Raw genomic sequence first — 15002 nt, forward strand, 5'->3', positions numbered from 1 at the left:
GTGGGTACGAATAGGCCATGCACACCCCTACCTGCATATTCATGAGTGCTCTAGAAGACTTGACCAAGTTTCATAGGAAGCGGCCCCACTTCTACACTCATATAGGTAAGTCCATCAAGTGTGTACTGGAATCAAACACACCACCCATGTTTAAGGGCTATGGTACTTATTAAGAACAAAGTTCATCCTTATACATTCCAGTTAAAGCACTATCTATGCATCATAGGGATGGACTCAAAGTTTAATTTGATAGTTGTCACTGATCAACAAGTGACTTGTTATTACCCATATGAACCTACTTCCTGGGATCGCCATTCACATAGGTTGGGTTACCATCACTCTTGACCTTTGTTATAGGCATAATCTCATCCCCCTCGATGTATTAACCACCAGCTTTGGCCTTTAGCCTAGTGGTTTTGTCAGAGTATTGGCCAAAATTAACTCTGACCTACACCGCTTGTTGAATAATCTCAACAATCAGTAATCTTTATTGGATTTTTAGTTATCCAATCTCACTTAGATATAAGAGCCCATTTTTTATTGTCTTTCCTTGACCCCAACATTTTTTGAGTTTGTCTGAATTGACCTCAGGCTTATATAGGCAAGATTATATCAAGCCATATATATTTAGGCAATGAATCTTCGCATGTCAAGGACTTGGGAATTTAATGGGCAACAGTATTTACTGATTTCGTGTCTTCGGATACCTTAGTTACACCCACATTTGGAGCCATCAAATGTCTCTTTATTCTTGATCAAAATTAAATTTGATCATGGAGGTACATCGAATGTCCATTTTCTCAAAGCAAACCGAACGCAGCAATTAATGTGATAGTTTTTTCAGGCATCAGCATAAGGGACAATATCGAGGCGTCAGTGAATAAAAACTTTTGAGGCAACATTGACCGAAAGGCAACGAAAATTCGAAAGGCAACCCAAAACCTTAAGGCAGCATATGCTCCATCTGAGCAAATATGGCTAGGGAACCATGTTTAGAGACTTGTTGTCTCTGCATTATATCAGGAAACACCGATAATATAGAATCAGGCAACTATTTTCTTGGTAACCAAATTCTCAAGGCAACGTACCATGTTCATTACCATTAAAGTATCGAGGCAACCGTTATATCTAATCCATAGGATAGGATCCGATTCATCATTCAAGATGTAAATGAGGCAACTTTTATTACTTGTGACCAAACTTTAAGGCAACATTATTATTTTTTTCTTTTCTTTTCGAGGACATCAACCGTAGGGACATTAATCTTCCGAGGCATCAAATTGCCATAGGCAACCGTCAATGTAAAAATGACAAAATAATTTCTCAATTCATGATAACACATTTATTTTTCAGGCAACTGAGGCATCATCTTAATCAAGAGGCACTGGAAATATTGAGAGGCAACAACTTTATTATTTCTGAAGAAACAATAATCCAAAGGCAACATTTCAAAATTTTTTTTTCTTCCTTGAAGAAAAATACTTTGAAGGGACCTAATCCGAAGGCAACAACAGAGGAACAACTTTTCGAGTTATAACGGTAAAAATATTTTAATGCATAGAGAATAATTATGGTTCAAATCATATAACAAAGAGAATTTAAAACTCTTTCTAAACCATAAGGTTAATAGCAATAATGCAAAATAAATAGTACGAATATGGTAAAACGATATTAATACAGCTATTAATATAGAAAAGTAGAAATGCAAAATTGTTTGTTTTAAGTTACAAACGCAATGCATTGAACAATGAAGTGAATGCAAATTAAACTAAAATTAATAGTATCACACAACTTAAATCATCATTACACCATGCATTCCTAACTCAAAAATACTTTTTACATTTTCATAAACAGGAGTTAACTCCATGCGTATATAAAGGTTTCCTTAATCCCGGTACATAAAAAACTCTCTCTAGACCTAGCGCCGCGAGAGAGCACAAACACCACCAGATAGCTCCCTGTCCGGCGGCAGTCATGGATAGCGCTGGCTTCTGCCGCATTGTCTTTGTGATTGCTGCCAAATAGGCCCTTCATTGCCCGGGGATGGTCGGGAGAGAAGATGGTTGTGATTTGTGGATTGGCAGGTTGGTTTTGACGGCAGGCGTGGGCAGTTTTCTGGGCGTCCATGGTGGTTTGCTGTGCAGGGATGGAGCGATCCAGCTGCGGCGTGATTCGTGGGTGTCTGGCAACGGTGTAGCGGGTGGGACTCGGGGCTGGGTGCTGCACGGCAGAAACTCGGGGTTCGAGGCAGTGCTGGCTTGTGGCGAAGCTTGACGGCGCGGCTAGGGGCCTAGGCTGCGGGGGACTCGGGGCGCGGCTGGCCGTGGCGTGGCTGGTTCAGGATGGGGCTCAAGGGCGGCGCTGCACAGCCTTCTGCAGGCGTGGAGAAAGGATGGTCTGGGTTTGGTCAACCCTAGCTTGCTGGCCCATAGATTGGGCCTCTTATCTTTGGGGCTGCCCTATTGGGCCTTCTATTTAGGCTGGGGTTTTTTTTAGCCCTAAGCCCAACTCTAGGATAGTAATTGTATTACTTTCAATAAGTCCCTAACTTTTTAGGGAGCTACGCACTTTTGTGCCTCTAGCGAATCTTCCGGAGTAGTACTGATGGAAGATTCATGCTATTTCGATGTATTTAATGTCAAATGAGTGACTTAGTTCTATGTACCACTGTGGGTACTAACACATCTTCTTGTCTGTCTATAGATGACATCGGAAGGGTATGTAAAGGCCATTCTGGCTTTCGATCAATATATTGGCTACTGCCTTCTTTCAAAAAAAAAAAATTACTAACTCAAAAATATACATTCTAGGATCAACATTCAAATGCAAACTGAAAACCCATTAACAATTAAAATATATACTTTACCATTATAACATATATTAAAAGATGTTAAATTATAACAAGATCAAGTATGTAACTATAACCATACAAAATAAGTAGTATTAAAAGAGAAAATCATCTTGAGCAAAGCAATAATTGTACAACTGTAAAACTGTTTTGTTTTTCAACGGACAACTAAGACCTCAAGAAAGGAATGAATGCAATAGATTAATAACAATTTGGGCATATTGAGATCTTAATTGAAAGGCTAAGCAGACACTTTATAATCATAAGCCAAAATAAAATAAAATTGAAACTTAATGCATGATTAAAATGCAACGGACATTTTGCAATCTACAAGAAGCTAACTGCCATACTAATAATTCTAAACCAAGAAGAACAAACTCATTCATAGATATATCTAAAGATATAATAATATTAACTCCACTCTAAAACAACTCACAGTATATTCTTTTCAAATTTCAGAGCGGAAAGGCAATCTATTGAATGAGAAAGAGTTATACTCACAACAACTAAATGAATACCAGACTTATCTTTACGTCCAAGCTTTCCACAAGGAAACATCCACCAACGATATCTACTCTTAAGATTGTTGAAAAATTTGGTCGATGGATGCTATTTTCGTCACCGGATTTCATCTCCTACAAAATCATATAAATAAATATATTAATAACAAATAACAATTATCATTTCATTGTGATAATAGACTAAAATACCAAGAATCATAACGCTTATCTTTTAGATTTGCTAGCCGCCACCGAATGATTACTTCAAAAAGAGTTTAAGGTTGAGGCGTGTAACCACTACCCTTAAGAGTAGATTTCGTCCCTCTGAGACAATGTCTCAGTATAGCAAGTTTATGGCGCCCTACCCTCTAGGGTACAACAACTTCGATCCTCATAGGTGTACACTCACAATACTCGGATCGTATCAAACAGCTTGAAATTTTCTTTTGGAGGAATAGATAAATTAAAAGAAACACATGAATACTTTGAGCTAGGAAAGGAAACAAAGGAGATTGAATTTCTTGTTGTATGTAAGACCAAGAAGTGATAGGTATATATAGTAAATGAAAAGGCTTAGAAATATTATGCAAATTTAATAAGATAATTATTGAAATATTGTAACTCCCGTAACCTTAATATGCCCTAATATTATGAACATAATGAAGTAGTAACGTTTGAGCATAAATGTATAGTAAATAGTTTTTCAAAGCATTGAGAGTTACACAAAGTATTTTGAAATACACAATCAAAATTTCCAACAGTTCTTACACATGATTAATCGCAAAGTTTCATTTTCTCATTGTACTACCTATTAATTTCTCCCAATATCTCAAACTCCATGTGGTTCCGAACCTGTTTGAAGTATTTATAATTATACAAAACATTCTGTGTTCAACTTCTCTAACTCCATGTGATTGCATTATGCTGCGGAGCGCATGATAGAGTTTCATTGATCATCGATATATGTTTCTTCTTTCTTTTCTTTTTTCATCGGTTTCACTTTCAATTGATATACCAACTGATCCTATCGTTTCTATAGGTACTTTAAAAGCTTAGCTATTTGGCCTCCATATTATTATGACCATAATATCATGAAAAGATTTTCAGCTGAAAAGGAAAAACCAATGATATTTGTATGATAATTTTTTGCTTCAGTTTACATGATAAATGTATCAACCCAAAAATTGTCGACGAATCAACACTGTTAGACAGAATTACCCAGAAGAAAGATCGATGCCATATTATGACCACAATATCATGACAAGATTTTCAGCTGAAAAGGAAAAACCAATGACATTTGTATGATACTTTTTTTGCTTCAGTTTACATGATAAATGTATCAACCCAAAATTAAATTGTAGACGAATCAACACTGTTAGACAGAATTACCCAGAAGAAAGATCGATGCCTTCCTATGACTCTACTCACTCGCCCTCTGACATGACCCACCCCGGATTTCACCCTGAAATCCGAAGTGACCCTCCGGGGCCCACCTTAGAAGAAATTCTACTAAAAATTTGGCGGAACTTCCCCTAAAATGGGCTACCCAAACCTGTAGAAAACATTTACACTTCTCAATCAATTCATCCTTATGCTCCTGGAGCCACCCTGCTCCCCAAATCAACATCAGTCTCCAATTCACAAAACACACATCTCAACTCGGATAGCATAAATCCCATAGGTAATCAGAGCAATTCTAACAGAAAGGTATAAGAGGAAACCTAATTCAAAGACAAATGCGGAAGCCATGCTGTTGACTATGCCTCAACTCCGTGTACGCCCGACCTCAACCAATTCGCCTGCAAACTGGGCATTTGAAACCGAAGGGCCCAGGGGAAAGTACATGAAAACGTTAGCGTGAGTGGACAAAAATAAACAATTTCAAACAAAAAGGATTTTATACTTTCCTACATTTATTTCTTTAAAAATTCCCGATGCATGCAAGGATTAACGAAAATAAAACAATAGGAGTTCCACTCATGAAAACCGACTAGCCCCGCTAGTCACATACGATTTAAAAGAAAGAGTTGGAACTCTGATCTCAAGGAAAATAAGACCAGCCCCGCTGGTTAAACGAAAATCGAGCTGGCCCCGCTAGCTTAAGTAGTAAAGTGAGTAGGGGAAGGCGATAGCCATACGAGTGAGCCTCCCAGGCTTGGGTGATAGCCTCTCAGGCTAAAATACTCCCATAACTCCCGTAATATACCCTTACGCCACTAAGTGTAGCGATAGGATACCGGGCTACAGAATTACTGTCACACAGACAGTAACCTGCGCCACAAAGGCGGAAGGGCTACGGTGATCCCATCACCGCGCCACAAAGGCGGAAATCAATGCTAGCAATGATAAGTCACCCAAAGTATGGCAAAAGAAACCCGAAAACCAAGTAAATCCATAAGTACATAAAGCTTCCCCATCTCTCGTAAAGGAATTTCCAACGACGTGTCCCACACGCCAAGATAATCTCAAGTTCAAAATAAATAGGAGAAATAATATTACTCGTAAACCGGAACAAAATCAATTTCCAAAATCATCAACAAGGCATTCCCAATGCCAAAACCGAAGTCGATAACTAAATAAGCATTAACTTCATCGAAATCCCATTTCGAAAATCTTTCTAAAAAATCTCATTAATAAAATAAATGGGAGGGAAATAAGCATTCCAATGACGTGACCCCGCACGCCATAAAATCTTCAAATAATCATAAATCCAAATCCATTTTAAAAAATAACCATATGCTCGAAAAAGTAAATTGATAAATAAATATGCATGCATCATTTACTTAAAAACAAAAGTCCACTCATAGTACTATTCCGACGGTCACGCATTCGAGTTCTGTCATCGAGCAATACCTCGGTACGTCGTCCTGTACACAATTATATTCCGTGAATAATTCTTCAACAATTTAATATGATTCCTAAACTGAATTCCTCATAAATTATATCTCTCATTCTCCTCGGATTCAGCCCAAATTATACCACTAATACTAATTCATTAATTTAAAGGTTCCAAGGCAGAACCGGGAGATATCCGACGGTCGGATTCTCGTATTTCGATAATCGAAACCCTAAACTTCAAAAAATCATAATTAATTCCAAGCTTCTCCAAAAATTACCAAACCTCACATACAAGCTCCACACAATTTATAGGATTTAATGGGCTAAAAACCGGAATCAAAGCACTGCCCTACACGCCTCCACGGGCCACCCACAGTAGCGGCGCGTGGGGCTCACGCGCCGGTGGCCACCACCTCCAATGGTTACCAAATTTTGACAACAGCACCTACTCAACACACTGATCATTTTTCTCAACTACAACACATCCCAATTTTACCTCGAAGAGCTCCAATTTAGCCGTTGAACACAAGCCCAGAAAACCCAAGAACCCTAGAATCGGGTTCTCCTTGAATCTCCTTCTACACTGCAAATCGTGGCTCAAGGCTAGGGGCAAAACAATCCTTGGCAAAAACTGCGCCTTCGACAATGGTTTGGTGGCCGGAAAAGGCCGGAATCGCCGGAAATCGACGAAACCTCCGTTTGGCTACAGTGGACTTCTTGGCTCAAATCAGAGCTCCTCCGGCCGAGCCACCGCAAAACACCACCCCAGGCATGACAAGAAGAAGGAGGAGGCGAGCTTGCCAATGCCCAGATTCCGTCATGGGGTGGCCGGAAATGGAAGAATTCGCCGGTGGAAGAAAACGGCAGAAGCGGAAGGAAAATCGGGGAAGAGGAGAGAGAAAATTCGGTAGATTTCCGAAAATGGAAATCTACCACAGTAACTCAGCTATTTATAGAAAGTTACCGTAAACAGTAACCATAAACAGTAACTTTAATCTTTCTCTTATAACTTTCGCATACGGACTCCGATTTTAGCGCACCACATATGCACGCGCTCGATTTAACGTCCTCTACAACTTTCATGAAGGAAGTTTTCTCAAATTTTGGCCTGATCAAAAAGTCAACTTTTAGGGCCACTAAAATACCGAATTAGGGTAAAAAGTGAAAGTAGTTGTCGTTTATCGTCCAAATGACTTGTAAACGGGTAAGTGAAGATACGGGATGTTACAACAATTTTGAAGGTATTTTCTCACAACAATTTTGTGGATCTAACTATTCTGCTCCTTTGAATTTGGAATTAGGTTTAATATCTTGCTTGTCAAACAGCGACAAGCGTGGCCTGTGGCCCACCATTGTACCGATATTGTCCCAACTTAACCACCAGATAGGTGTTGAGTTTTAATCACAAAAGGCCTCGGTACAATTTGGTAAGACCCACCCACTTATAAGTTATATTTTATTTGTCACATTTCCAATGTGGGATCTACGCCCCTTCACCTGCAGACCTAGAGACCTAACTCTAGGTCTGCACATGAAATTAATTAACAATCCAATTCCCACATTGGAAATTGAGACACAAGTCTCATATCGGAGACTTGGCCAATATAACAATCCAAGGCCTACATTGGACACTTTGTAACAATCCAATCGGAATATTCCGATGGCAATATAAGGAATCCAAATTCGGGCCCATGACAATTGGAGACGCAATTGGAGAGAGACCCACTCTGATACCATGTTAAACAGCGACAAGCATGGCCTGTGGCCCACCATTGTACCTATATTGTCCCAACTTAACCACCCGATCGGTGTTGAGTTTTAATCACAAAAGGCCTCGGTACAATTGGGTAAGAACCACCCACTTATAAATTATATTTTATTTGTCATTTTTCCAATGTGGGATCTTTCCTCTCCAACATTGTTGTTAATCATTTTTACAGGAGAACCTGAATCTAGTCGTGGGAAATGAGGAAGGCTCACATGAATCATTTCTAGGTCCAAGAGAAAAACGGTAGCAGGTATATATATATATATGTGTGTGTGTGTGTGTGTATAGAGCAAGGATCTGAAGCAGACGTCCGCACTTTCGCTAAAGTGCGGACGTCGACGCAGCAGGCGGTTCCAGGCGGCGCGGGGCTGGCTGGAGAGAGGCCGGAGGTGTCCCAGACCTCTTCTCGGAGGCGATTGAGGTCGGAGGAGGTCGGGGTTGCCGGTTTCTGGGCAGCCACCTCACCTGCAGTTGCAGGTTCTGTGCAGCCATGCAGAACGCTCGCCGACGACTCCACCGAACAGCAGACCGGCTCCGCAGACCCTCGGCGTCCCTCTAGCAAGCCGCGCCGTGCCGCCGACCAATTGATGGTCGTTAAGGCATCTAACTGGCTAAAACCAATTGACGAATTGAATCTGTCCAACCTGAACCGTACTAGTTTTAAGGCAGTTATCAATGTCTTAACGATCATCTGACTGAAATTTTACAGAGATGATCTATACATTAATACCTAAAATCTGAACCGTCGAGATGTGGATATGCAACCGAAAAGTGACCATAAACTCTAACCTCACACTTTAATTTCAGAGCGAGGCCTCGCTCTGGATAGGATCTGTATATATATATATATATATATATATACACACACACACACACACAATGCTTCTTGGTTACGGACGTCCGTAACTTTTGAATTCTGCGGATTTGCAACGGTAGCCATTGGATCTGCTTAAATGATCCTCTACGGCTATGATTAAAACAAGAAGGCATGGATCTGTTTAAGGTCATACGGGTTGGAGATTAAAATGGATCCGACCCGGGTCTTATATAAGACCCACCTGCAAAGGTTTGAGTTGAATCTCGATTCTTCTCAAGTTGTCTTCTTTAGCACAACTTCGTCCGTTTCTTCAGTCCTTCAAGCCCTCCCCAACTCCTGACCAGGCTTCAGTTAGTTCAAGGTTGCTGCATACTGAAAAGCTTCACTCCTTCAATCCTTCAAGCCCACCCAGAGTCCCGACCAGGCGACCACGATCGTCGAGCAAGGCAGCAAGGTGCTGTATTCCTTTCTCTTCTTCTCTCAGAGTCTTAGAGATCGAAGGCTCCTTCTCTTCTACTCTTCTTCTTCTTTGGGGCAATCAATTGAATGTAGTGTAAGTAAGATTCAATTTTGTTGTATTTATTCAATTCAATTTGGGGAAATTTTTAGGGTTAAGAATTGATGTTGATTTCAATTTCGTGGGTGTTGATTTAGGGTCTGGAACATGCTCTCTTGCTTACAATTTATTGTGGGTTTCTCCTTCTCTTTCCTCCAATTCGATGTGAGCAACTGACTCAACTGAGGACTGAGCCACTGAAGAACAATGGTTTTGAATTTATTGGTATGGTTTTAGTTTAATTTTCTTATTGGTATGGCTTTTAGTTTGATTTGTTTTTGTGTAATTGTCACTCTAAAGGAACGAGTAAGCTAACAATAAGTACTTACGTAGTGACCAGTTTCTGAAAATAACTGAAAGAAATACTCACTTTTGTGCCACGCAACGTGATCCGAGGCTTACGGGCAAGAATAATCCCATTCTCACCCACTGTAACTGCTACCTTGCTCAAGGTACCGCCATTTCCACACTTCGGACAAAACATTCTCCCAATTTCAGCAGTCACAGTATTACAAGCATGACATTTCAAAATCCACCTAGGAAAGATGAGAGATCAACTATAAGCACAGAAGCTTATGATACAGTTATTTCATCAAGCAAATATTAGAGACCTTAGTCTAGAGGACAGAATATATAAATTCATACAAATTAAGCAACTTATATGCAAGTCATCATCATAAAACATCATCCTTATGTGCAGGTGTTTTAAAAAACCTTGAAGCATGAACATTAGAAAGGCAGCAGAATGATTCCTTTTTCAAAAGTGTTGAGTCCTTGATAAACGCAGATAGTAATAGAATGTGAAAGAGGTTAATAAAATGGGGTATATGTATCAAACAAATACCTGTGCAGCTGGTGGATCTGCATTCCTCCAGGTGCCAACAACCGTAAACCCATCTGCAGAATAACATTTTGCATTGCAAAATCACTTGTTATACAAGCTACACTAGACTCAGATAAGGATCGCAGCGTCCAGCTCTGCTCACTACTATCATCGTTCACATTTGATGTATCAAAACTAGCATCATTATCGCTTGAGACCTCCAAGTGATCCAGCCCTTCATTTATCACTTAAACCTCATATCCTTCAACAGAAAAATTCACACCGTTATCAGACGTGCTTTCCCCTGCTTTGAAATCATTATCCTCAACCCCATTCTGCTCCTTCCCTTTTTGAAGAACCCTAATTGAATCTTCATCACGCCTTGTTTGCTCGACGATTGAGGAAAGATCTTCATCACAATTCTTCTCCTCTGTCATCTCACCCTCCACAGGTCTGCAAAATTTAGAAGCCGATGTTTGATCCACAAGTAGGTCACCACTTGTGTTTTCCTCAGCATCTTGCTGAGAAATATTATCAGCCGATGCCTCATAAGACTCACGTTTACCTTTTCTCCTCAAAAACCTTCTATGTGTACTCGGACTGACGACAGGCATCCAATCACCGGCATTATCATCTACTTGTCCTTGGAACGCATCGATTCCGTCAGAAACTATCTCCCCTTCAATCTTTATTATCTCTTTCTTCTTTGGAAAATATCTCCTATGGCTCCCCTCACCACCCTCCTGATTCTCAGAATGAACAGAAGGGCTCTCAGAATCATGGATAAAATTCATGTTTATATCTTTCAACGGAAGAATCTTCGAATTGTGGATAGCATGCACAGGCGGAGGACAGTCCCTGAGGTGCTCAGTGCCATGTATCTGAGCCTCCAATGTATAAGTCATAGCAATGAGCTTAACATCCACATCTGACAGTGTCCATAAATCCCCAGTAGCCCTCGCAAACTTAATAACTTTATTGAGGGATTCAGGGGAGGGTTCCATGGTCTGGACTTGGAACGGAACGACGGCGAGGCGGCGGCGGGAAATAGGGTCATGGACCTCGTCCATGACTTCGGGGACGGAGACGAACTTGTCGGCACAGTGGCCGAGGCTCTCGCCGCCTTGAATTATAGCATTGGCATCTACGACGGCCACGGCTATGCCCTTAGAGGACTTGCAGCTTTCGACGAATACTTTGCTGGTGGCCATTGAGGAGTCAGAGTTTTGGGGATTTAGCCCCGGCTGCTTTTTCACCATGTTGCTCCAACAGGAGACTGAGGCGGCGTTCGGATTCGGGTCGGGCATTGGGGCTGCGGTGAAGGTGGCGTCCATGCTTGTGTGGCAAGAGATGTTGAGGCTGGTGAGTTTCTAAAACCCTAGTATATATGTGCTGTAAAATCGAATAAGTTCATATAAATATACTATTGCCACAAAACTTGCCTACATCAATCAGGAGAGAAGTTTGCAAGGAGCTAGGTTCACATTAGCTATCGTGAATTTAATTTTTCCAACAGTACTCTGATTATCAAAGCTTGGCTTGGGTTCCCTCAGGGTCTACTATAATTTAGTGTCAAGGATAGATGAATAGTCGAAACCAGCCATCACAAATTTGTCTTTGGTAATTTGTGTTTGAACCCAAAATGAGTATTTTGACCTGACAAGGCGTGTCTTGGAGAAATTGAGCCAATGTCAGTGGCTCAAGCTATATATTGTCGACAAGTTCGAAATATTATTTAGAGGCTAAATAAAGCCTACCTGCGGAATTATGGAAGATTATGCAAGCTGCAAGAAAAGGCACGCTCATGCGAATATTCATACTCCATTCAATTAAGGAATATGACATGCATGCACGTGGGGAAATATTCAAAATTTCATGGTGGCCAATAGGGAAAACCTATCATGATTCCATTAGTGCTTAATTGGAAAACCTATCATGATTCCATTAGTGCTTAAATGGAAAACCCATCATGATTTGTTTAAGGCCAACCACTATGGCCTGGTATCCTATATATAGAGGCTACGACGAAGTAACAAGACACACAACTCATCAATTAATCTCTACGATTATCCAAGCCTCTTCAGAGCAACCTCTCTCCTTCTCTTACCGGTGACTACACTCCAGTCCCAGAATCCTTAGGAGCCGACTGTAAGTGCCACCAAATAACCCTCTGTCAACGTGCTTCGGTCCTAGTCTCCTCGGGAGCCGACTGTAGTACCGCGACCACAACGGTTATGGAACCAGCCAAGCAAGGGTAACGCCCTTGCAAACCAGCCAAGCCAAAGTCACGCTTTAGCAAGTTCTCCCCACTTCCCAGTGATTTTCGCTCTGCTCGATCTACGACGTCGAGTATCGATCGTGTGATTTCAAAGAAGCTTAGCAAAAGTCCTCACCATGAGGCACAAAGAATCCTGTGACGAGGTTGGTGCTCTCCTCGTCCATAATCACTCAAAAGAAGTCAGGTCAAGGGACACCCCCGACAACCGCACCTGAACGGTGCTGGCACGCCCCCGTAAGTAAAGAGACTGTTGACCAGCTCAAGAAAAACTGGAGCCAAACAATTTGTCGACCTTCTCCCACAATCAAATCATTCAAAATAGTCGAAAGAATGTATCAATCTCCAAAAATAGGCAATGGACTCAAGTTTTGACAAAATTCATAACTAATCAAATCCCCATTCAGAAAAATTAGATTTACAAAGTTAAATATCAAGAGTTAAGAGCAGATTGTGTACATTTTGTCAAGCAAAAATAAGATTTACTTAGTTAGTTAAGAAAAGATAATCATATGAATAATTGAACAGACTTGGTACGTTTTACTAATAAAGAAAAGGTCCTTGACCCAAAGCACTAAAATAAACAAAAATTATCTTACTTACCCCAGCAACAGATTTTTGTTCTCACATTCACAATTTAACGTCAAATGACAATTTTTCCCTCAACCAAATTAAAGAATTACAATCACTGTCACTCAACATCAATATCTCTCTTATCCCACATTGACTCACTGAGCTCGTTGTCGTCGAAAATCTTCGATAAGCTTATCTTCTCTCTCTCTCTCTCTCTCTCATCCATCTCACCGGAGCCACCACTCTCATCCATCTAAACTCGTCAAATGACAATTTTTCCCTCAACCAAATTAAAGAATTACAACCACTGTCACTCAACATCAATATCTCTCTTATCCCACACTGACTCACTGAGCTAGTTGTCGTCGAAATCTCCGATAAGCTTATCTTCTCTCTCTCTCTCTCTCTCTCTCTCTCTCTCTCTCTCTCTCTCTCTCTCTCTCTCTCTCTCTCTCTCTCTCTCATCCATCTCACCGGAGCCACCACTCTCATCCATCTAAACTTTGTCCTTGTCCTCTTGCTATTGTCTGCCGCTTTCTCAGCAGAAATATCGCCGGCAACGACTACGATGGCGATCGCAGCGGCATTTCAGCTACTGTTGCTTCTCAGCCGCAAGAGGTGGTCAAATCAATCTCGTCCACGCAACGTCAGTGGTACGAGTATTCAGATCTGATGGTGTACAATGATCGTGTTGTTAACAGAGTAGGCTCCATGAGAAGCAGCAGCTCGTACTTGGATCTACGATAGGACTCCAAATGGGTCGCCAGATATGACCAGTGGGGATTCTACGATGATACCCATGTCAGCAACTATCGGGTTCTGGACTCCGATCAGGTCTGGCAACATCGCCGTCGGGCGTCTTGGCATGAAGAATATGATGCTAGGGGACGTTTGCTAGAGTAGTACTCTTCTTCTTCTCTGTGCTTATCTTGGTCAAAATTCTGGACGCCGACTCCTTTTTTTTTTTTTTTGTGTGGTAAGCTGTGGGCAGAAGTCCCAGAATAAAGGAAAAAAAAGTTTTATTATCTCGTAATAAAGGTCTATTGGGGGGTAATAAATGTTTTGAATTGATGTAATTTTGTTTTCCTTAATCAAAGTTTTATTTGTCTAATTTTAGGGAGATTAGTTCCTATTCTGGCAACCGAAAGTTCTATTGTGAGGCAATAGACGTCTATTAGTGGGCAATAAACCTCTCCGGCCCCATATGAGATCTTCGACAACCTCTTTGGAGACTTCCGACGAGGTTTCATAAACCTCTATTGCCCCCCAATAGAGGTCTATTGTCTATTAGGGGACAATAGAGGTCTATTTAGGGGCAGTAAACATTTCCGACGACCTATAAGATCTCTGGCGACCTGTTTGGAGACATCCGGCTAGGTTTTCAGAGAAGTCTTGTGGGTGGTGGCCGGTGACTGGATTTCGGTGACCGGAATGCGGTGAAGTCTTCTATGGCTTTTCTCTCTTCCATTTTTCCCCCCTCTCTCTCTCTCTCTCTCTCTATATATATATATATATATATATATATATATAACAAAGAGGTGAGGGTAAAATAGTCTTAAAAAAAAAAAATTGGGTATTAAGAAAAACCTTATTAGAGTCTTCATGGGTAAGAGAGAATTAAAAAAACTTAATACAGAAAGTGGAGAAAAAAATCCCTAAAATTAGGGTAAATGGACAATATAATGTGCATACAAGTAATTAATGCTAAGAAAAGAAAATTAAACCAAGGGTGCAGTTATTGTCACCCTATCATTTTCTTTGTTCACCCTACTTGCTCATTACCCTACATTTTAATTTCAATTATTAAATTTACATATGTAACTCATTTCTCTTTCCAAGAATATCATTATATGATATACCCAATTAAAAGAGATTTTTTTTTATAACTAAAATCTCTCATTTAATTTATACAAATAAAAAAACGAAAGTATATTAAAGTTAAGAGCAATGAAGAAGAGATTGAGATTTTTCTTTTGTGTTTTAAATTTTTACTTTTGGTGTTCA

At 40.5% G+C, this 15002-nt stretch overlaps 1 pseudogene; it reads right to left on the reverse strand.

Moving 5' to 3' along the window:
• Positions 1–9652: 9652 nt before the first annotated feature.
• On the reverse strand, positions 9653–11484 carry LOC112183693 (annotated as a pseudogene).
• Positions 11485–15002: the final 3518 nt, after the last annotated feature.

The sequence above is a fragment of the Rosa chinensis genome, chromosome 2 (assembly GCF_002994745.2).
Source record: "Rosa chinensis cultivar Old Blush chromosome 2, RchiOBHm-V2, whole genome shotgun sequence".
NCBI lineage: Eukaryota > Viridiplantae > Streptophyta > Magnoliopsida > Rosales > Rosaceae > Rosa > Rosa chinensis.